The sequence below is a fragment of the Protopterus annectens genome, chromosome 14.part0 (assembly GCF_019279795.1).
Source record: "Protopterus annectens isolate FY-2018-M chromosome 14.part0, PAN1.0, whole genome shotgun sequence".
In the NCBI taxonomy this organism is placed as follows: domain Eukaryota; kingdom Metazoa; phylum Chordata; order Ceratodontiformes; family Protopteridae; genus Protopterus; species Protopterus annectens.
The window spans coordinates 43,720,257-43,743,576 of record NC_056748.1 but is presented as its reverse complement, the minus strand read 5'-3'; the positions used below and the strand labels follow the sequence as shown (position 1 = coordinate 43,743,576).

At 41.5% G+C, this 23,320-nt stretch overlaps 1 protein-coding gene across 2 annotated transcripts in view; it reads right to left on the bottom strand.

The window, feature by feature from the left end:
• BLOC1S2 (biogenesis of lysosomal organelles complex 1 subunit 2) overlaps positions 1-23,320 on the bottom strand; it is a 164,965-nt gene that overhangs the window by 20,973 nt on the left and 120,672 nt on the right. The window lies entirely within an intron of this gene.

Below are 23,320 nucleotides of genomic sequence, written 5' to 3'. Positions count from 1 at the left end.
GGCGCAGTAGATAAGCCAAAGGGCAGTGCAGAGAATTGGTAATGAATTGAGCCAGCTATGAATCTGAGGTATCTCCTGCAAGACTGTCTGATTGGGACATGCAGGTATGCCTCTTTTAGGTCCAAAGTTACGAGCCAAGCCTTCTTGCCCAGCATGGGCAGTAGCTGCTGTAGAGTCGACATCTTGAATTTTGGAACTTCCAGAAATGTATTTAGTACAGACAGGTCCAGTATTGGTCTCCAGGTTTTGTCCTTTCTGGGTACTAGAAAGAGTCTGGAGTAAAATCCTTGCCCCTGCTCTTGTTGTGGTACTTGCTGAATGGCCCTCATGTCCATGAGGGCAGTAATTTATTTTTGTGCCCCTGCCCATTGATTGTGTGGCAGGTCTGGCATACCTTTTGACCTTGGAAGGGTGTGAAAATGGAACCTGTAGCCTTGGGACACTATGTTCAGGACTCATTTGTCTTTGGTAATCATTTGCCAATTTGATGAAAAAAGTGCTAGTTTTCCCCCTAAGGGGGCTGCCAAATGAAAAGTGCTTGGATCTGGTAGAGGAAAGTCACTGGGACTGTTTCCTGTACGGTTGTGATTTGTCTTCTCTGCTTTTGGAGGTAGAAGCACCCCATTGTTTAGGCCCGTATGAGCCTTGGGGCTGAGATCTGCCTCTGGGACGCCTGTATCTGCCTCTTTGTGGTCTGACACTGGAAAGGACCAATTTTTAGAGGGCCAGCTCCTGCTAAACCTGGGTGGCTGTACCTGTAAGAAATCCTTGACTGTCTGCATGGATTTTGCTTTATCCTCCATTTTTTTCAACACCTCTTCTGCTTTAGTATCAAACAAAGTATCATGCTGTAATGGTGCATCTAATAATTTTGCTTTAACATGATCAGGCAGATTCTGTTCCTTTAACCAAGCATGCTTCCTAATAACAGATCCTGTAACAGCGGCCCTGCAAGAGGCCTCCAGTGAATCATAGCCACATTGCAAAGTATGCTTTCCCACTTGTTCAGCTGCATGCAATAAATCCTGCAATTCCTTGTTTCTGAACATTCAGTATTTGTCAACATTGGGAAGACAGTACGTGACACTCTGGTCCAAGCAGTGACATTAAATAGTGCTGATATTTAAGCATATGAAACTGACAATTTAAAGCCCTTACAGCCAGGGTAGCAGAAGTGTAGACCCCCCCCCCCATCTGTCTAGAGACCTAGAATCCCCATCAGAGGGGACAGGGTTTTTGTAGTGGAAGCTTTAACCCCTTTGGGACCCCGAGATATAGTTTCTAGGTCAGCTGCGGGGTTTTTATATAAGAACGTATGAGAATCCGGGACCCTGTAGTATCTGTCTGGCTTAGCAGGTACAGGGGGTAAAGAGTCAGGGGACAGGCTGGACTCTGAAAATACATAATCTACAATGTCCAGAAAAGGTGGAATAGCAAGGGGTCTGTGCTGAGGAAGTAGCAGAAAGTCTGAGCCTTTTCTTGGATTCAGAATAATCTTGGCTCTCCCAGTGGAAATGCTCCCTCATGGTATGCAGGGTTTTCCCAAAAGAATAATCCTCGGGAGGAGAGGCTGAAGGAATGGATTCTTCAGCATCAGAATCCTCATAGGGAAGCATGGAGTAATCCTGCTCAGAAGTGGAATCGGAGGAAATGGAAACCTGATCAGAAGAATCATACTCTGTCTCTTGCCTAGGCCCTCTTATCAGGAGGGGGATGGGAGCTCCTGATCAAACTAATTAGGTCTTCGGCCATTTTGAGCATCTGTTTTTTAGGCATGGAAGTCTGAGGAGGAGAATGCTGTACTGTTTTTTTTGTCTTTAGAGCTGCTTTAGTCTTTGAAGCTGAAGATGGTTTAATATATAGCTGTGTAGGTCTGAACACACCCTCAGAAGCCGATGCCTGCACAGCGGCTCCGGACCCATTTGAGGGAATGATTTCAGAGTGTCCAATACCTTGAGTTTCCAGAGGCCCAGTCGGCTCCACGTGGGAGTCTGAAGCGGCCTGTGGCTGAGGTAGCGGGCACCAGGGGCCGGGAAAGCGCCTCACTGAGAACTGGCGACTGGCCTAGCAGAGGCTTCATCTATTTTGGACCTCGGATGCCTATCCTTTTCCTTGTCTTTGCGTTTTTTTGTAAACTCCGGATGTCGGCTGGTCCGACAGCATTATCTTCGGCCAAAGTAATTAAATGCAAAATCGAACCGACGCTTGATAGTGCATTGGTTAAATCTAGGACAAAACCGACAGCTAGCAACATTGTGATCAGGGCCTAGGCAAGGAATACAGTAAGAGTGAAAATCCTTATGAGGTATTTGCTTCCCACAAGAAATAAAATTGTTAACTTTTTCTGACATCGGTCTGGAGCAAGAAAAAAAGGGTCTGGAGCAAGAAAAAAAGTTTCCCCAACGGGGTACTTAGCTTTCGGTTCTCAGGAGTTGGCCGACCGGCACTTGCGAACTGCTTTTGCTTCGGGCACCGCGCGGCAAGAAAGACTGAAGAAAATAGTGTCGGCTGCATCTTTTATACCCCTGGCGCACTGATGTCAGAGAAGAGGTGACAGCAACCGACGCCGGACCTAAACTTTGGAATTCTGGCCGACTGAGGGTAGCCTGCCAGCAGGATAATCCAAGAGTAATGACTGCAAGAGTGAAACACAATGAACATCTACACCATCAGTGTAAGACAGTATGTATGAAATATACGTATAACACCAAGGCCTTCAGCTTTGAAGCTTCTAGTAGAGCTCATCTCCCTTAAAAATGAAAAAAAAAAGTATTACATCTACGTAAAAAGATGGTTCAAGTGGTACTGCTTTCAGTTCTAAAATAAATAAAATGCAAGTCCAAAACAGAAAGGAATGCATGCTAAGGAGGTCTCAACTGAAAAATGACCTTGTCCTTTGACGCCTGCATACATGTGGAAAAGGTAGGGGACTACTGCAGCTGTGCACATTTTTCTTGCCATAACAGTAAATGTTCGAAAAGAAAGTTTACTGCTACAAATCATTCCCTTCCCAATGGAAATGGCCAAAGGAAGGTTCAAACAGAAGGATTACTGCAGCAGTATCATTATCCAAACAAACCAGCCACATTTGGACATCAATCCCTCCAGCTGGACATCTAGAATTTCTGGTTACTCCCATAGCAGAAATGAACTTTTTCACTTGCCCGAATCATTATAATACCTAGCGACATGGGACAGAAGCCCATGCCATTTTCAGAGTATTTCTTTATTTTATTTATTTAACATTTGTTGGCCAGGAAAGTCAGACTAGGACATAACCTATTTTCGGTGGAGGCCTGGGTAGAAACGCTCCAAAATTTATGTCTTTGGAATGGGGGGAGAAAACCAAAGTACCCACAGGAAACCCAAGCGAATGCAGGGAGGACATGCAGACTCTGCACGGAAGGAACCTCAGTCAAGAATTAAACCAGAGAACCTCTTGCTGTGAGGCGATGATGTTAAACGCTGCACCACTCTGTCAAATTGTCAGAAAAAAGGCGTGTTCTGGTACTTCATTTATTTACTTACACTAACTAAGCAAGTGAACTGGTTCAGTAACCCTTTTCAAGTGAACTGGTTCAGTAACCCTTTTCAGACATAAAAATCAGGTCACAATGGCAAAGAAACCTAGAAATCCAGTTAGGAATACACAGGAAAACAAAGCATTTCACAAAATTGTGTGTATAAAAAAAGAAGTTATGTTCTTACCATAACGTTCCATGTGGAGTGTTCATCTCGCCTTTGTTCTTACACACACAGGTTCGAGCCGATGCCTCCGAGGACTCCTGTCGGCAAAGCTCTGAATCTAAGAGAAGCTCGAGATCAGGCTATATCCCACAATCCTCCCTGCCATTACTCAGATCTAGTTTGCAAGCAAACCAGAAAAAAACAATAACCTTGAGGTATCAAGGCTACATACTGCTACAAAGGAAAAAAATTAGAGACACCATCTCACTGACAACCAACTAGGGGTAAAGAAAGATACCCGGAAGAGGTAAAGACATGTGGACCAGACTCTAGTCCTACTCGTTCTTCCAAACCGTGAGGGACGGAAAGGGGGGGAATGTAAAAACAAAGGCGAGATTAACACTCCACATGGAACGTTATGGTAAGAACATAACTTCTTTATGTGAGAGTGTTCAATCTATGATTTTTCTACACCACACATTGGCCCAGCGCTCTCCCACCCTGACGTTCCTGAGCACAGTGGAACCAAAAGATGTCCTGTCTTTGGAGGCTTTGTCAACCCTATAATGAGCGATGAAAGTATGTGGTTTAGACCACGTGGCTGCTGCACAAATCATGTCCAAAGGCAGGCGAGCTGCATAAGCCAAGGAAGTGGAGACTGACCTAGTAGAATGGCCTTTTGGTTTGGTGGGCAAGGCCTGATTTGACTTAGAATAGATAAAGGCTATACAATCAGTAAGCCATTTAGAAAGCGTACGTTTTGTAACTGCCATGCCCTTTTTATGGTCTGCAAATGCAACAAAAAGTTGATCTGTTTTCCTGTAGTCTTTAGTCCTGTCTAAATAAAATCTGAGCGGTCTGTGGACATCTAACTTGTGCAACATATATTCCAACTTGCTGGTATGGTTCTTGAAGAAAGTAGGGAGTTCAATGGACTGATTAATATTTATGACAGAACATACCTTAGGAAGGAAGGATGGATTTGTTCGTAAAGAAACTCTATCTGGGTGAAAAATTAAGTAAGGCGGTTTAATTGACAGTGCTTGCAGCTCTGACACTCTCGAGCTGAAGTAACCGCTACAAGAAAAAGAGTCTTCCACGAGAGAAACTTCAGGAGGCAAGAAGAGGCTGGTTCGAAGGGTGGTAACATTAGTTGTGACAACAAATTTAAATTCCATGGGAATAAAGGGTCTCTGACGGGCGGTCGAAGATGGAAGGAACCTTTCATAAAAGCCTTACAAAGCCTGTGGGACATAATAGAAGAACCGTCCTCACCAACATGGAAGTTGGATATGGCAGCCAACTGCACTCTTAGTGTGGAAGTAGAGGCTCCTTAGGTGGAAAGGATGGAAAGAAATTCTAGAACTTTATGTAAAGGAGCAACCAGGGGTCCAAGTGTTGACTAGATGCCCAGTACACAAAGTGTTTCCATTTACTCTTGTAGAGTTTTGTGGTGGAAGCCTTGAGAGGCAACCAAAATGCGATGAACTGCCGGAGAAAGTAGATCAGACCTGGCTAGGCGGGAAGTGGAGCAGCCAAGCTGCTAGTTTGAGGGATACAAGAGACGGGGTGAGGAATCCCGATTTGTGTCAGTAGATCTGGTACTGGGTCCAGGATCCAAGGTTCCTCTGTTTGATGGGCTCGAAGAAAGGGGAACCATATCTGTCAAGGCCAGAATGGGGCTATGAGTATAATTGTCCTTTCCAGATTCATGACTTTCTGAAGAAATTTGGGAATCAAGGGGTAGGTGGGAATGCATATAGGAGACCCGGGGCCAATCGTGTATCAGTGCGTCCCTGGGGACATCCCTGGAGGGGTAGAAGGGCAAAATAGCTTCTGCATTTGGTATTCATCGGGGAGGCAAATAGATCGCAGCAAGGCTGGCCCCATTTGCGGAAAATTCTTTCCGCCACTTGTAGTTTGAGGGAACCACTCGTGAGGTAACAGGATGGCTCTGCTCAACCTGTCCGCAATGACGTTGGATGACCCCGGGATGTGTATCAGAGGACTCTGCCCATTGCCAAATTCTCATGGCCTCTCTGCATAATGGGTAAGATCTGGTTCCCCCTTGTTTGTTTATGTACCAGACTACAGACATGTCTGTCTGAACTGCTACTGTTCCTAGAGGTAGGAGGGTTTGAAAGTGTTGCAACGCCAAGAACACCGCCCTCATTTCCAGAACATTTATGTGCAGGTTGTACTCCATGTTGGACCATTCCCCTTGGACTGTTCTTCCCTGAAAAAGTCCCCCCACCCTATCAGGGAAGCATCCGTGGTTATAGTGGCCGTCGGATTTGGTAGAACAAATGGACGACCCATAGTGAGATCCTGGCTGGACACCCACCATGAGAGGTCTTGCAAGAATCTGTTATCAGAATCGTAACTGCTGGAAACAGCAGCCATTGGAGGAGCCTCATGTGCAATCTTCCCATGGGAATCGCAATCAGGGGACTGCCATGAGTCCCAAAACCTTCAACACCAATTTGGCGGGGCTTTCCTGCATTGCAGCAGAAGAAGAACTTGTTCCTTGAGGGATGAAGCCCTTACTTGAGGGAGCTTTACCAATGTTAAGCGGTCTGCTCGATGAATGAAATATGCTGTAAGACAGATTTTGAAGTTTATGGAAATCCCTAGGTGGGGGTTGACTGTATAGTTTCTTGCTTGTATGAGGAGACGCTTGGTGTGGGTGAGGAGCCAGTCGTCCAGATAGGAAACACCCGAATCCTAGACATCTCAAGTGAGACGCTACCACTGCCATGCATTTGAATACCCTGGGGGCTGAGGTGAGCCCAAAGGGCAGGGCTCGAATTGAAAATGACTGGCTCCCAGCCGAAGCGCAGGTGATCTCTGGACGTTCTGGCCATCTTGATGTGGTAGTATCCTTGAGATCTATCCAGTCGCTTCTGCAAAATGGAAGGATCGATTGAGCGTGACCACCGGAACTTTTCCTTCTTCAACGGGTATTGAGATTGCTGAGATCAAAATGGGTCTCCAGTCCCCTGTCTTTTAAAAGAACCTTGAGTAAGTTCTGGATCCTTTTTGGTCCGCCGGGACTGGCTGAATGACTCTTTTTTTTTTTTGAGCAGCTTTGAAATTTCTATCGCTGCTTGGCCTCGCAGACGGGGTGGCACATCTGGAGACCTTCTTTGTTGGGGTGGAGTTGACATAAGGGGTATTTTGTATCCTCTGGTTACAATGCTTTTTACCCAGGAGTCTGAGGTGAGAGTTTGCCAGGCCTGTGGGTATAAAGCCAAGCTGACTGACTGCCTCAGAGCAGGACAGTCGGGGCCCCCATTCAGGAGTGCTGGAAGGCTTTCCAGGGATGGTATCCCTGTCACCTTGGTTCTCTTGACCCCTCTGCCGCCAGGGCGGGCGCATGTCTGCCCCCCCCCTCTCTGGGGGGGGGCCTCTGTGTGGCCTGGCCCTGATGTCCCAGAGTTCTACGGAACCACATTTTTCCGCCTCGTTGCCCTTTGGGAACGGGGTCTGATGGAAGAGCAAAACGGACTCCGACAGCAGACAGAGTCTTTCCTTCCTGCTCACACAGAGTTAACGTCTCTTTCACTTTGGGCCCAAAAAGAGTGGCACCATCTTGAAGGCTTCCGCAAAAGAGCACAGCCGCATCCAGGATTGTCTTCGTAGAGCTTCCTCATAAGGTCAAAAACCCCTGAACCTCGGTTCGAGGACTCCCAGTTCAAGAACATGGAAGCGGGGCCCATGAGTCTCGACCCAAGGATTTGAGAGCCGAGCGAACCCGAGGCCCGAGGAGAGAGAGTCGGAACCGAAGGTGAAGACGACGACTCTGTCGGAACAAGGAGATGTCGTCGACTCGCACTCACCACCCCCATCGGGATGAGTCGAGTCAGGTAAATGGTGTCGCACCGAGGGCTCCACTATCATCGGCTCATCCTCTTCCGGCTCGAGACTGGATGGGTCTCGAAGGAAGACCTGTTGGAGATAAAGGAAGGCCTTCTAGTTTTGACACCAACTGGGAGGAAACTGCAATCAATTTGAAAGGGCCGTGTCCATAAGTTTCTGCATCCACATCAGTATCAGATAATGGTCTGGAAGATCGGGTCAAAGGGCGAAGATGGCACAGACCGAAGAATAGACGGTGGCGGTAGTTCCGACACGGTTCCCCAAGACTGGGGGCTCAGTGAGAGACAAATGTTCGACGATCGGGCCCTGAAGTCTGTGGAACCAGCGAGCGAACTCTAGAAGATGTACTTGGGCTCCGATGACTGGGTCCGACATCTTCAACCCCTTCAAGACTTAGAAGCCTGGTCAGACTTGTCCAAGGCCTCTTGGAAGGCAGGGCTTAAGAGCCCCCTGTCTAATAAGTTTCCCTTCTATCTGTCATGACCCTCCCACTGAAGGAATGGCAAATAGAGCAATCCTCTTACAAGTGGAGGGGCCAAGACAGTAGGTGTGGTTGTCAGTGATGGACATACACCTTTTAAAACCAGACTTGGCTTTTTCAGACATAACAGTAAACTTAAAGAAGAGGGTATTTAAAAGTTTAATAATTTTAAGTTTAAGAGAATTTACAGTTAAGTAAGGGTAGGCCCCAAAGGGAACCTATAAAAACTAACTACAATGTACACACACACACACACACACACACACACACACACACACACACACACACACACACACACACACACACACACACACACACACACACATTATAGTATAGAAAAATAAAATATCAAAAAACTATAGGAGTATAATAACTTTTGAAACAAAGAAAAAAGACTATCTTATCTGTCTAACAACAAAAACTCTGGTCCGAGCTCTCTGTAGCGATGTGACCTGTTGCAGCGGCAAACTAGATCTGAGTAATGGCAGGGAGGATTGTGGGATATAGCCTGGTCTCGAGCTTCTCTAAGATGCAGAGCTTTGCTATGCGGCCATTTCGAGCGAGAGGGATCGGCCGAACCCGTGTGTAAGAACAAACGGCGAGATTGAACACTCTCACATCACAGCTATGGGGGTGACAATGAATATGTAAAACATTAAATATTTACAAGAATGCCACTTCCACACAGCCTCAAAATTCTCAAAATCACTGTTCAGAAAGGATGACCTTTTGCAGGATTGGGTCATGACAATGTCATCCATGTCAATTACACCATTAATCTGAGGCAGATCCTGGGGCAGATGATTAATATGTCATCCATGTCAATTACACCATTAATCTGAGGCAGATCCTGGGGTAGATCATTAATATGCAGCAAGAAAAGAGGGACTCAACTGAATCTTGTGCAATCTCTTGTGTTATGCTCCAGTTTCAGTAGTACTGAAATATCCAGATAATCAGAAAGTTCTGTTTCAGAGAGAATTCTCAAAATACCACTTTCATGGAGAAGCTCATGACTTGCAGGTTATGCAGCAACATAAAATGATGACTTCAGTAATTTTGCCATGTTCGTTGTTAATGATGTAAATATACAGCTGTTAGAATGCCTAAGTTAGGGCAGAAACCCTGTTGCCTATCCATCTGCAAGGATGTTGTATTTTAGTGGGTACAAAAATTTGATCACATACTGTTTTTCCTCAAGTATTTTAGTTACTGGATGGAGGTTGGCAATAGGGAGAAAGTCATTTTTAGAGATTAAGGAAAGACATTTAGCAAAGGGAATAATCCTAGCATGTTTAAAGCTACAAAGGATTTTTGTTGTGACAGACAGACATGTGCCAGAGGCTTACCGTGATTATTCTTAGCTAATTTTAGAATTTTGGTGTGTAAAGTGCGAAACTTGGGGTTGTAGCCTGTGTACATATCTTCAAGGAGTTTTTGAATCTCCAGGTTACTAATGGCCTTTAATTAAAAACAGGGGAAGTTAACCTTATGAAGACAATGGCTGGAAAGAAGGTGCGTTAGAAAAAAAATGTTAGGCAGTGGAGGTCTGTTAGTTTCATCACTTAGCTAAGAATCATATCTTTGTTAATGTTACTATGACTACCTGCTTTTAGGAAAACCGTGATGTGCAGAGTTGTTTTACTGCCTTTCAAAAACTGTTCTGGTAGTCGAAGATAAGTGGCTTCTACTTGTTTAGCACATTCAGGTTTGGCACAACTGATTTTCACCCTAGCTACCTTTTTAAATGCAAATTCATGCTGAATTTACATATACAAGAGGATTCATTTTTCCATTCTGTTCAGGCTTCATCTCTGTTTTGATTAGTCGTTTCATATCCAGGGTAAGCGAAGGGGAATCTGTCCTCCACTCTTGCTCTTTTCATAGGGAATGGTTTACCCTGAAGGGAAAAGAGAAGGTTGTACAAAGTGGAGAGGGATGTTTGATCATTTAAAATGTGGCACACAGGACAGAGCAACAATCCCTGTAAAGCGATCTCAGTTTCAGAGCAAGAATACAGACAGTATCATACAAAAAATTAGTGATAAAAATAAAGTACAAAAATGATAAGAGTGGTAGAAGTGATAGAGAAACAGTTTTATTTTGCAGATATGATCCAATGAATGTTGAATGAGCAGGAGATGTATTCAGAATAAACTGGAAAAGATGGAGTCACTGCACTGATAGAAAGATTCCAGTCCAGCTGTTGCAGTTCCAAAGAGTACATCTACAGCAGAATGGATTACTCGGGTTGTCAAAAATAACGGGTTTAGGTTTACATTTAAAATTGCCAAACACAGTATGGGGCAGTGGTCACTTGGGAAACTAGAGTATCTACAGCTACTTCAGTTACCTGGTATACTGATTATAACCCACATCAAATACCTGTATGTTACAGGTCCAGTGCCAAATGCCCTGGTGTTTGTGGGTCACGGGTATGGGACTGGTCTCTCTCTAGTCACAGCCTGGTATAACGGGGGGGGGGGGTCTATATCAGATAACCGAAGTTTCAGAACTTCGAATACCATAAGGTGAAACCCATATGACTGAAGTTCTGAAACTTCAAATATCTGATTAAAAAAAAATCTGATTAAAAAAAAAAAAAAAAAAAAAAAGAACACAAACTACTTTAAGCAGGGGGGCAAGCCCCCCTGCGTCCCCCACACCACCACTACTTAAATATACTAACTCAGAGATCACACTTTAACGGAGTATGGTGCGGAAGGGGAAGACTTCCCCTTTGCTATGCTGTAGCAAGATCTTGGAGTTGGTATATTTAAGTAGCAGGGGGTGTGGGGGCACACACCCCATGTGGGGGGGTGCAGGGGTGCTTGCCCCACTGCTTAAACCCTTTTACTTTTCTTTTTTTTTTTTTGATTGTTCGAAGTTCTGCAACTTCAATCACTAGTGTTCGATGTTTAGTGATTCGAAGTTGTAGAACTTCGATAATCTAATATAGACCCATAAAGGGGATAGGTGACTGCATCACAGAAGCACTAACAGTATGAACCATTGCAGCACAACTGCTATTCTGTGGGACTCCTCCAGAACGAAATTCAAATGAAAGGAGGAAGATAATTTATTTATTTACCGGGATAGCCCATCTGGGTATAAGCCCGTTTTCAGGGAAGTCGCGGGGAGAAAAGCTCCACAAATACAATGAACATTAATATATAGAAAAAGATATTAAAAAGTACAACTATACATTGACGTTTTATGTATTTGTTTAACAGGGAAGTCCGACTTGGAACAAAGCCAATTTTCAGCGGAGGTCAGGGGAGAAATGCTCCAGACACGTTTTGTAATGTGGGAGGAAACAGGAGCACCCGGAAGAAACCCAAGCGAATGCAGGGAGGACATGCAGACTCCGGACAGAAGGCATCCCAGCCGAGAATCGAACCAGAGAACCTCTTGTTGTGAGGTGACAACGTTACCACTGCACAATAATAATAATAATAATAATAATAATAAATGTAATAAACATTAAGATAACAGAATAGTATCATATGCATTGTTTACAGAGTTTAGAAGTTTTTTTTTAAATATATTAGTCCGTTTAGTACGGACACAGAAAGAGGAAAATACATGAGGATGAAAGAATTCTGATAAACTTAGAAACAGTTCATAAATAGCTACTGAGCTGGGGGGGGGGGTAACCTGGACTAATACAAGAACAAATCCATCTACTGTATAGGTGGTCTTAACTGTTTCTTGAATTGAACTGGGTTAGTAGTGTTTAAAATATGTTGTGGAATTGTGTTCTAGGTTTTGGAAATAAGATTAGTAAAGGGAATCTCCAGTCTTATTAGTTTTGGAGACTTGTAGAAGGGTTTTGTATGTAGAATGAAGTTGTCGAGTATTAGCATATGACTGGACTAATGTTGCAAGGCCGGGGTTCTGTCAGGCCGATAAACTAAGTGTTGGGTGAGAATGGTATAGGTATGATATTGAGGGAGTTCTAGCCATTTTAATTGAACTAGGGAGGAACAATGATGTGACATATGTGGGGAATTTGTAGCAAACTTGACAATTTTATTATAGCGGGATTCAAATCTGGAAAGTTTAGTTTTGCTAAGTAAGGTAAATATGGGGGAGGCATAAAGTAGAGTGGATAAGAAGCAAGTTTAAAAAATGGAGACAGAGCATTGAATAACAAGGACTATAAAATCTTTATGAAAATACAGAAGAGATTTGAAAAAAAAATTGAAATATAACGGAAGATGGTATATAAAAGGGAAGTTCACAAAGAGTTCTTAATGATAGTTATACACATTTTGGATGATATTATCAACAGCAAAGAAGACATGAAAATCATTACAGGAGACCTTAATAAGGAATTTGATACAATTTGACATGAAATCTTATGGGTATTAATGAAAACCTACAATATGAGAAAGTTAGGAAATGATTACTTTACACTGACATACACAAAGTAAAAATAAAACGGCTCGTTAAGTCAAAAGGTATTTATTTACTTACATTTGTTGACTGGGAGAGTCCGACTGGACACCGGTCTGTTTTCAGCAAAGGCCCAGGGAGAAAAGCTCCACATTTAAAATGTTACAGACATAATACAGTTGGGAGAACACAGCATTTAAAAATTAAAGACATAGTTACAGATGTAGAACAGAATACATCAGTAGACAAATAGAATCACTGTCTGAGGTACATAACAGACATTAATCTGGTGGAATGTCCTTTGGGTTTTGTTGATAATGTTTTGATCAGGCTTCATAAACATATGTGATACAGTCAGTTAGCCATTTAGAAAGAGTTCGTTTAGCCCATGCAGACCCCTTTCTGCTGTCCTTAAAAAAGCATAGTTGATCAAGTCAGATGTGATTTTTTATTTTATCCAATAAAATCAAATCTGTATGGACGTAAATGGGAAGAATCCCGAAACAGGAACCGAAGGCACTGACCCGAGGGCGGAACCCGAATCAGCCCGATCCGTGCAAAGAGGCGCGAGAGGGCCGGAACCCAGCGCCGCCCGGTCCCTCGGTCCGGAACCAGGCGGATCTTGACCCCGAGACTCGGATGGGATCGGAATGGAGTCGAGGTGAGCAACTGCGACCAATCATCAGTTAGACTGGACAGGTCTCGGAGGAGGAACAGATGGAGATAGTGGCAGGCCTTCAAGGTCGACATCAACTGAGAGACAGACAGCAATGAAGCAGGCCGTATGCTCCATCAGTTTCTGCGCCACACGGTCCAATGTCGGTGGTGGAAAGGAAGAACGAAAAAAATAGTTAAAATCTTTATGAAAAAGCTCTCGAGCTAGCCTCCAGCGTATGCAGCAGCAGCACAAAACTAGATCTGAGGTAAAGGCAGAGGATTGTGGGTATTAGATGCAATTGTTACAAGAAGAAGTTCCTACTGTATAATAAAGTAGCTAGTCTTATGAGCAACTGAGCTTGCTGTAATCAAGGTAGTTAGTGGGGTGGAAAGAGGTGGTGGGTGGAGTGGGTGATATTAGAGGGGGAGTTGCAAGGCATATCAAGCAAGTTTTTAGGTGCGCTTTTAGTAAAGATTTGAAGTGGTTGCAAGATGTTAGAGGTAATTGTGGGTGGGAGGGAGTTCCATAATTTGGCTACAGCGCAGGAGAATAGTGCTTCTCCAGCAGAGTTATTGGCTCTAGTAACCTGTAAGTGGTTTTTGTTGCTGGATCTTAGTAGTCTGGTGGTAAGATGTTGCAGTAGATTCTGGAAGGAGGGGACTTTTAGTGGATGGTTTACTAGTCTGTGGGTGAGTTAATACCATTGAAGGAGGTGAGGGAGTTCTAGCCAGCCCAGTTCCACAAGTGAGAGACAGTGGTGATTACGGTAGGATGCCCCTGTGGCAAATTTGACGTTTGTTGTAGCAGGTCTCAAGCTTATTTAGATCGCATTGCCTTAGGTTAGTATATATTGGACAGGCATAAAGTAGGGTGGAGATAAGGTGAGAATTTGCTACTGAGATCTTTGCAGCTTTGGTAAGCAGTTGCTGATTTCTATACAATGCCCCTAGTTTTTTGTGGACTTTTTTTAATGGTCATGGAAATATAAATGTTTAAGTTCAGTTTGTTGTCTATTTCCACTCCTAGCAACTTTGTGTGTTCTGTAGGATGGATAGTGGTGTTGTCTTTTGCGGTGATGTTAAAGTGAGAGTTGTTTTGAGTATGTTTGGTGGGTTGGAAGAGGAGTGGTTTAGTTTCGTTTGGGTTGAGTATTAATTGGGCATCGGATAACCAAGTTTCAACAGAGGAAAAGGCATCCTGTGTGACGTTTTGCAGTTCGGGTAGGGAGTGGGCTGAGAAAATGATGGTTGAGTCGTCTGCGTATTGTATGTGTGCGCCATGTGTGGTGGCAGACGTTAGATTATTGGTGAAAATAGAGAATAGTAGGGGTCCAAGGATGGATCCTTGGGGAACCCCTATGGAGACAGGTAGTTGGGGAGATAGGTCGTCCTGCCATACAACGGACTGTTGGCGGTCAGACAGGTAACTTTGAAACCAATTGGTGACTGACTGAAGGATAGGTTATTGCAAAGAGAGACGAGTTGTTTGTGTGGAACCATGCTGAAAGCTTTAGATAGGTCCAGCAAAGTAGCCGAGGAGAGATACCCATTGTTTTTATGCTGCAGGATACAGTTCGTGAAAGAGTAAGGCAGTGGTGGTGCTTTGGTTTGGTCAGAATCCATGTTGAGTGTTGGAGAGGAGGTTGTTAGCATGGAGGTGGTCTGAGACCAGAGAATGAATGCATCTCTCTAGTATTTTGGAGAGTGGGGAGAGAATAGCTATAGGGTAGTAATTGGTTAGTTCTGTGGAGGGGCATTGTGTGATACTTTCCATAGTGTGGGAACGTAACGTAACATTCTGACAGAGATCTGTTAATCAAGATGGATACTGGGTAGGCTACAGCGTCAGCTGCGATTTGTAGGTATTCCCTTGGGAGGTTGTCTGCCGCTAATTTGGTGGGTTTAAGTTTAGTTAACAGTTTTTTTTTTTATTTTGGAGGTAGGAACAGGAGAAAAAAAAAAGAGAAGCTAGTGGGGAGATTGCTAGTCGAAGTTGAAGGTGTGGGTTGGAGGGGGAGGGGTTGTGTTGTCTAGCTAGTGATGGTAAAGTTTGTGTGAAATGTGTGTTGAAAGAGGTAGCAATATTTTCTGAGGCGTGAACAATGTTAGGAGGAGGGGTATTTTACTTAAACTGGGTGGAGGATGGAGTTTGAGGACCAGAACTGTTTGGGGTTGTGTTGGGAGGAGTTAGGGCAGACTGGTAGTATTAGATTTTGTTATGTTTTATTAGCTTTTTGACTCTATTGTGTAGTTCTAGGAATTTATCTAGTTGAGGGGGTTTTGTGTCGTTGCTCCCAGGCTTTATCCCCATATTTCATTTCTGACTTAGCGGTTACCTGTAGCCATGGGGATGGTTGGGCTCTGGTTTGGGAAGTCTTATAGGGGATTGGTAATTAAGGATGCTCAGGTAGGTATTATTAAAAAAGACAACTGCGTTATCTAGACAGAGGTACTATAGAGGTTGCCAGTTACATTCTTTGAGGGATGAGCTGAATGTGAGTGGGTTAAAGTTTATTTTTTTTGCGTATTTGATGGTAGATGACAGGTTTCGTTTGTTATAGGTGTTTTCTGAGTAGGAACATTGGAGTGATCACAGGCTGTCCGATAGGCAGCCTACTATATAGGACTGGGGGCTCCTACTGACTAGTATCCAGACCAGGGTAGTGTGCTTGTTGGAGCATTTATTTATCCTAGCAGGTGACTGGATTAGTTGGGTGAAGCCATGAAGGTTTACATAATGGGTTGGATGGTTGCTAGAACAGGATTGCCAATCAATATTAAAGTCACCTAAAATTATAGTTTCTTGGGGGAGATGGTGGGTAGTCCAGCTGAGGAGGTTAGTCCAGCTGAGGAGGTTTTCTAGTGGAGGGATGTTTTGGCGAGGCGGGAAGGAGCATCCTATTATGTTGATGGTTTTAATTTTGGTTTATTTTGAGGTTGGTTTATTCTTTCTTCACTACCTATTTGGGGAGTTGCTAAGTTTATGATCTGGATGTTTAGATGCTGTTTAAATATTATAGCTATACCACCTCCTTTCTTGTTTAGCCAGTCTGCTCTTAGTATACTATAACCGGTAGGGAGGATTTGCTCATTGGCAATGTGTGGTGTTAACCATGTTTCTGTCAGGATCACTATATCAGGGGAGTACAAGTTTATGGTGGCATGGAGTTCATGGACCTTGTTGGATACACTTCTAATATTTAGGCTTAGCAGGAGGAGGTCACTTGGCTTTCTATTGGCTGTGATTTGAGAGAAGTTGTGGTCTTTAGTCTGATTACAAGGAGTGGGGTTGGAGATTGAGGGGTCAAGGTTGGGGTGGATGTCTCCACTGAGGGCTAGTTTAGATATGCATGAGGTTATTAGTTTTATCAATGTTTGAATGCGTTTGCTTATAAGGGAAGCTTTATGATTGTGTTCTGTGGGTAATAGGTATGGTGGGAGGGTTACTATATTAAGTTGTAGGGATGATTTTTGTTTAGGTATTGTGGTTGAGAGACTATGTGGGGGGTACATAGGGAAGGTTTTTGACTTGGTGGGACAGGGGCAGAGTAGGGGTGAGACATGAGTGGTGGTGAGCGTAGTAGTACAGTGGTAGTGGTTGAGTGGGGGAATGATGGATGTTTGGTAAGATGTGATGTATGCAAGGAGTGTGCATGCAGTGAGTATAGGTATGGTATGCTTACACATGTTAGCTGAGCAGGAGGGATAGTGTTGGGAAGATGGAGGAGGTAGTGTTGGGTGTAGTGATGTGGTTGGCTGTTGGAATGATGGGAGGGGTGTTTGCAATAAAGGTAGGACCACTGGGGGTGGATGGGAATTGGGGGCAGGGTGGGGAGCAGGCAAGAGAGACTGTTAGTTGCTCTTAGGAAGGGCTGGAAACAATCAGGTAACTGAGTACACTGAAATAATATAGAGGACAGTAAACGTGGAGAGTCAGCTGTGCACAAGTACAAGTAGGTTTAATATGTTTTGCATCAGGGCTGAGCAAATAGTGCTCTAAGGGTCGTATAAGATAGCTATAAAGCAGGGTTGAGCATGCAGTGTAAGATAACCCATAAGGCAGGGCTGAGCATATAGTGCTCAAGGGGTTGTATAAATGTAACTAAGCAGCTGTCCCTCTTGGCAAGAAGCTTCCTGGTAAAGTCTTTACAAATTAGGCAGGCTGGCAGAAATTAGGTAGGAGTAGCAAGAAAAATATGTGCTTTGTCTTACTTGGTCACAAAGCACTTTCAATAGGAGTTTGAGGCTCTTTCAGCAAAGTGTCACATGAATTACGTGTCCGCGGTTGCTGTTGTGAGGTCCTTAGGATGGAAAACACTGACCGCATGCTAGCTGTAGGGAAAGTTGTACAGCAGGGAGGTAGCGAGAAAGGGTTGGTTACTAGGAGAGGAGAAAAGTTTAATAGTCACACGTGCAGTATATACCTGCGCTCTATAACCTTTAAAGTAGTGTACACAGATAAGGCAGTATACATGAAACAGTGTTAACATTTCTACACATTCATTTAGTTCACATTAGGCAGCAGTCACTTCAGTCTTATGAGCACCATTTACTGGCTGTAAACCCCCTGAAGAGTGTTGTCGCCAATCAGAGTTATAATACATACATACATACAGCATCCAGGCGAACCTATCAACAATTACCATGCACGGTCACAATTAGAAGCAGCTAGTCCATGTAATCCAATCTTAAGTGTAGTGGGACTAGGCTTGGAGTGCACCTTGGTATTTAACAAACTATATCAATGTCGGCTATTTAGATCAGGCCGTACCTCATTAGTATTACACTACTATCCGCTTTTGATTCAAACTACACAAATCAACTCTGCCAGCAGTATACAAGCCGTTTACTTAACTAACGTAATACGGCTCTTGAATTCGGTGGCTCTGTATTGTATGATAAGCAATGTTAATACAATTAAACAGTAGCACCAGATAAGCAGACGTTCACAGAAGCACAAACAAAATATTCCCTGGCAGCAGTATAATAGTTTCAACTTTCATTTGCCTGACACTTCATTTGCAAGAAAATGGAATATGACCCCTTCCCCACTGCAGTGCGACCCTGGAGTTAGAATATATAGTTAGGGGGGTGTGGGGGGCAAAGCTCCCCAGTTCATTTCATAGGATAGTTAACTTTTGATGTAATATTGCTTAGTAACAGAAAAGTAAGTGGGGGGCTTCGCCCCCCACACCCCCCCAACTATATATTCTAACTCCAGGGTCGTACTGCAGTGGGGAAGGGGGCATATTCCATTTTCTTGCCAGGGTTGGGAGGGTGGCCTAATGGTTAACGTGTTTACCTTACAAACAGAAGGTGCAGGGTTTGACTCTCACAAGGGATAATTGGCTAGGCTTAAAATGGCTCGCAAAGGCAGTTAGCTTAGTACTAATCTATGAATCTATGAATCTAACTTAGTACTAATCTATGAATCTATGAATCTATAATACTTGTCAGGCAAATGAAGTGTCAGGCAAATGAAGTGTCAGGCAAATGAATTTTATATATATATATATATATATATATATATATATATATATATATATATATATATATGGGTCTACTTCTTTTCACCTAACTTCCATTTGCCTGGCAAGTATTATTAGCAAGTAGTACAGTGGTAGTGGTATTAACCAAAATATACAGTTACGAGACCTGGCAGCAGTACACAGCTTTTCATTTGTAATTAGCCAGCAGTAGTTGAATTATCAAATACATTTCTTCATAAGCAGGAGACAAAACAGTACATATTTAGTATGCTAGGTGAGGTAAAAACAGATTTCTTACTTTGGGAGCGTCTCATGCCGAGAAGGATTAAAATCTGCTAGTGAGATTAAAAAATGGCACCCTCACTACTAAACATGTTGGTAAGGGTAAAGGTAGATAGGAGAAATGGTGCAAGACAGGGATGCCTAATGAGTAGTACACTCTTTGCATTAGTTAGTTATGAATGTGATCGTATCTGAAATAAATTACAAAATGAAGGAGGCAGGGTATACAATACCTGAAGGGTTAAAAATTCCAGTTCTGTTAAAATATACTGATGACATAATATTTGCAAAAACAAAAAAAAAAAAAAAAACACTTGGATAAAATAAGTAATAATTTGCACAAACAAGTATCTAGAGATAATAGGGATGGCTTTAAATAAAGAGAAAAGTAAAGTAAAGGTTTAGGGAGTGTAGTAAAGACAGGGGTTATATATTTTACAATAAATGAAATGTCTGCATTGGGTATAAAATTTGGGAATATAGATGCAAGCATAATTCAATGGGTAAAAACAGAAGAAATAAAACAAACATGTTTTTTTCTGAAGAACATATAAATTATCATTCAGAAAAAGGGCTTATTTGACAAATTCAGTATCGATGAGAAAAATGGCACACTATTTTAATTTCATTTATTTAACATCTACTGACCAGGAAGTCAGACAAGGACAGAACCTATTTTTAGCAAAGGCCCGGGAGAAATGCTCCAGACGCATGTCTTTAGAATGTGGAAGGAAACCAGAGTATCCCGAGGAAACCTAGATGAATGCAGGGAGGACATGTAGACTCGGAACAGAAGGCACCCAGTTGAGAATCAAACCGGAGAACTTCTTGCTGTGAGGCGACAATGTTAACCGCTATACCGCTGTGCCGCACATTACTTGGCAAGTGTATTTATGCTACCAGCAGTATCTGAAAAGGAATTACTGCAGACGTTTTTATTTATATGTTGTTTTAATTTAGATTAACCCAATAAAGAGGAGTTTTGTATGTAAATAAAGAAAACAGAGGTTTAGGGTTAATTAACCCAGTGGTATATGCTGCTTCATTAAATTTGTACAAAGTGTTAAAGTAGATAAATGAAAAAGATGAAATACTAGTAAAACTATAAACTAAGTATGGTAAAATTTGGGGTACGGTAATAGAGGAAAACAGAAAAAAAAAAGTGTGCATAAACGAAGAAATAAATGTTACCAAGAAATATTTTTGTGGAAAATAAAAATTGATAATATAGAAAAGGATAGAAAAGTATGGTATAAGAATGTAATGATAAAACATTACTATGCAAGATCATGGGAAAATCTAACAGATGAAAAAATTTAAAGCTATAAAAAGAAGCAAATGGTAGAGTCAGAAAGTAGAATGTCAAGATCTTTTGTGGAGACTGGTAATAGATAAATTTCCAGTAAAAAGAAATATGCCATATAAAAAATGATATACGTTTACATTGTCAAGAAGAAGTAACCATGTAACGTGCTTTTAAAAAGTAAGAGTAAAAACATTATGGGGAAAACTATGAAGAATTTTATTTTTAATTTACTTATGTAACATTTGTGCCTGGGGAGAAATGCTTCAGATGCATGTCTTTGGAATGTGGGAGGAAACCAAAGCACCCGGAAGAAACTCATGTGAATGCAGGAGGACATGCAGACTCCACAGAGAAGTCACTCCAGCCAAGAATCGAACCAGAGAACCTCTTGTTGTGAGGCAACAACACTAACTGCTGTACCACTGTGATATTTTGAAGATATAAAAGTGTGGAAAATAAATATGAACGAGTAAATATGAATGTTACAAGAACAGAAGTAAATAACATGTTAAAATATATGTAAATTATTTATGTCATATGGGTTACATGAAATTAAAGAATACATGAAAATTATGTTTAATGGTAAATGGCTTTTAGCAACAGTATTAAGTAAAATAAGATGGTGGTTATGAAAAAGGGAGTAGGGGTTTAATAAGGATGAAAATGTAGGATTGTAAAATAAGTTATGGATATGTTTAAAGAGATTGTACAGAAATTCTTAAATTTATATATTTGTACATATATATATATATATATATATATATATATATATATATATATATATATATATATATATATATATGAATATGTCATTATTTTGAAAATTAAAGTTACTTTTGTATAGAAATAAAAAAGACCCCTATTCTTTTTGATGTGTCAGTTTCTTTTGCATTCACCTGAGTTATCACCAACTCAAACAGATGGGACCTCAGTTTCACATCTTAGGAGAAGGACAATTTACTGAGGAATAGGGCAGTCACCTTATGCTGTGATGAAGTGTTCTCAATCAATTCACCTGGTGTGGGAATAAAACCCACAGTCTTCTGCACCCAAGGTGAGTGGGATACCTCTTGCATGGATAATCAAATCCTCATGTTGAGATGTGTAAGCAATTACTACTTCCGTTTCTCCAAAACATACTGCTAGCACACATACTGCTAGCACTCACCAAGCTGTCAATATTGACGCCCAAGTTACACAGCTATGCCATAATCAAGCAACAAACCTTCCTAAATGGAATAACTCAAGAAATCAGCCTAGAACTCAAAGGCATCCAAGTAGTAACAGATAAACAAGCTCCTTAGTAACCCTTACAAACCCACCGCACTTACAGCACCAGCTATCCCACTTACTACTACTGCTTCCATCTTACAGTCCTTAAAGCTACTGTCAAATTCTATTACGCAACTACATTTTGGCTAAAGATCTGTGCTCTACTTTTGTACTACTTGCATTACTCTTCCACTGTGCGTTTTATATGCTCCCCACGTTTACAAGGCATATAGATGATTACAAATTTAAATTCTAGGCCATTGATGAAAGTAGTTTCACCACAAACCAAAGCAAGTAGATAGAATACAACTGACCACAGATTCCAATAAGGTACAAAGCAGATTTATTACTCTGACGTCTCGGCTGAAAAAGCCTTCAAGGAGTAAAAAACATCTCAAACAAATATGCTTAAATACTGACAATTGTAACAATAAAACAATTAAACAATTAAACAATTTAAATTAACAATCTCCAGTTTAGCTCTTCATTTAACCCATACGGATACAAAGTGTCAAACTTAAAAAATATATAATGCTTCTTTAAACAGAAGCATTTTTTTAAAGTTGTGCATATCATATAATGACACATTTATTTTTTTCCAAAATGGTGCCTTGCAAACCCTCATTATTACTATTATGAAACTGTTGAAAATGAGTTGCAATAGAACTTTCAAATTTCTGATTAAAAATATCTCTTGCATGTTCTAACAATCTAACTTTAAATGCCCTTTTTGTTTCCCCAATGTAAAATAAATTGCAGGGACATTTAAGAGCATATCACAAGAAAATTTATTCCAAGTTTGAAATAAAATATTGTTAATACTAGAAAAACTTGAACTATAAATTTGCAAGCTTTGCATTTGTTACAACAAATTGTACCTGTAGAATATAAACTAAAAGGTATATCAATAGATAGCAAGCAAAATTTGCCTTTAAAAGCTATAAATACTTCTCCCCAGTCTATATGAAACACCAAGATTGGCATTTAACTAGGAAGAGATTTTTAAAGAGCACAAATATTTCCAATGATATTTTACCTGCTCTATCACTGTATAACTAAAACCTCCATAGGTTGTAACGAAATAAATCATATCACTATTGTTGCCAGATTTAAACGGTAATGAAAGATGTCTACCCTTGCTATGATGTCTCATGGCGGAGGCATTACACAATTTATTCCAGCTCTTTTCTAATAAGTTATAACTGTAGCCTCTCTTACCAAACATTCTAACAGTTGTTCTAAGTTCCCATCTAAAATCTTCATTATTATTACATAATCTTGAGATCCTGAGCATTTCACCAAATGGAAGTGATGCAAAAGTATGTGGAGGATGACAACTGTCACCATGATCATACTGGGTACCACAATCAAATTTCCTATGTACAGAAGTAGAAAGTTCAGTACCATTTTTAATATTCACCACCACATCCAAAAAAGGTATACTTGTACCTAATAGAAGACCATCAAATTGTAAGCCAAATCTATTGTTATGTAACATCTCAACAAAATAAGGTACCTTTTCTGAACCACCTTCAGCTATAAAAATTAAATCAATATATCGAAAATATCTTATAACATGGTCACAAAAAAAAATTATTTCTATATGTATATATTCACTTTCAAAAAGACCCATACATAAATTGGCACACATGGGGGCAAAGGCAGCCCCCATTGCTGTACCTTTTTTCTGTCTATACAGATTATTGAATTCAAAAAAATTATGAGTTAGACAAAAACAGACCAGCTCAACTACATATTCCGTCACTGGTGAACTACCCAAGAAAAATCTTAAAGCTTCCCAGGCCAAAATTGTGGCTAAGATTTGTATATCAACAGTAAAAAAGTACATATCATCATTCCATCTAACAT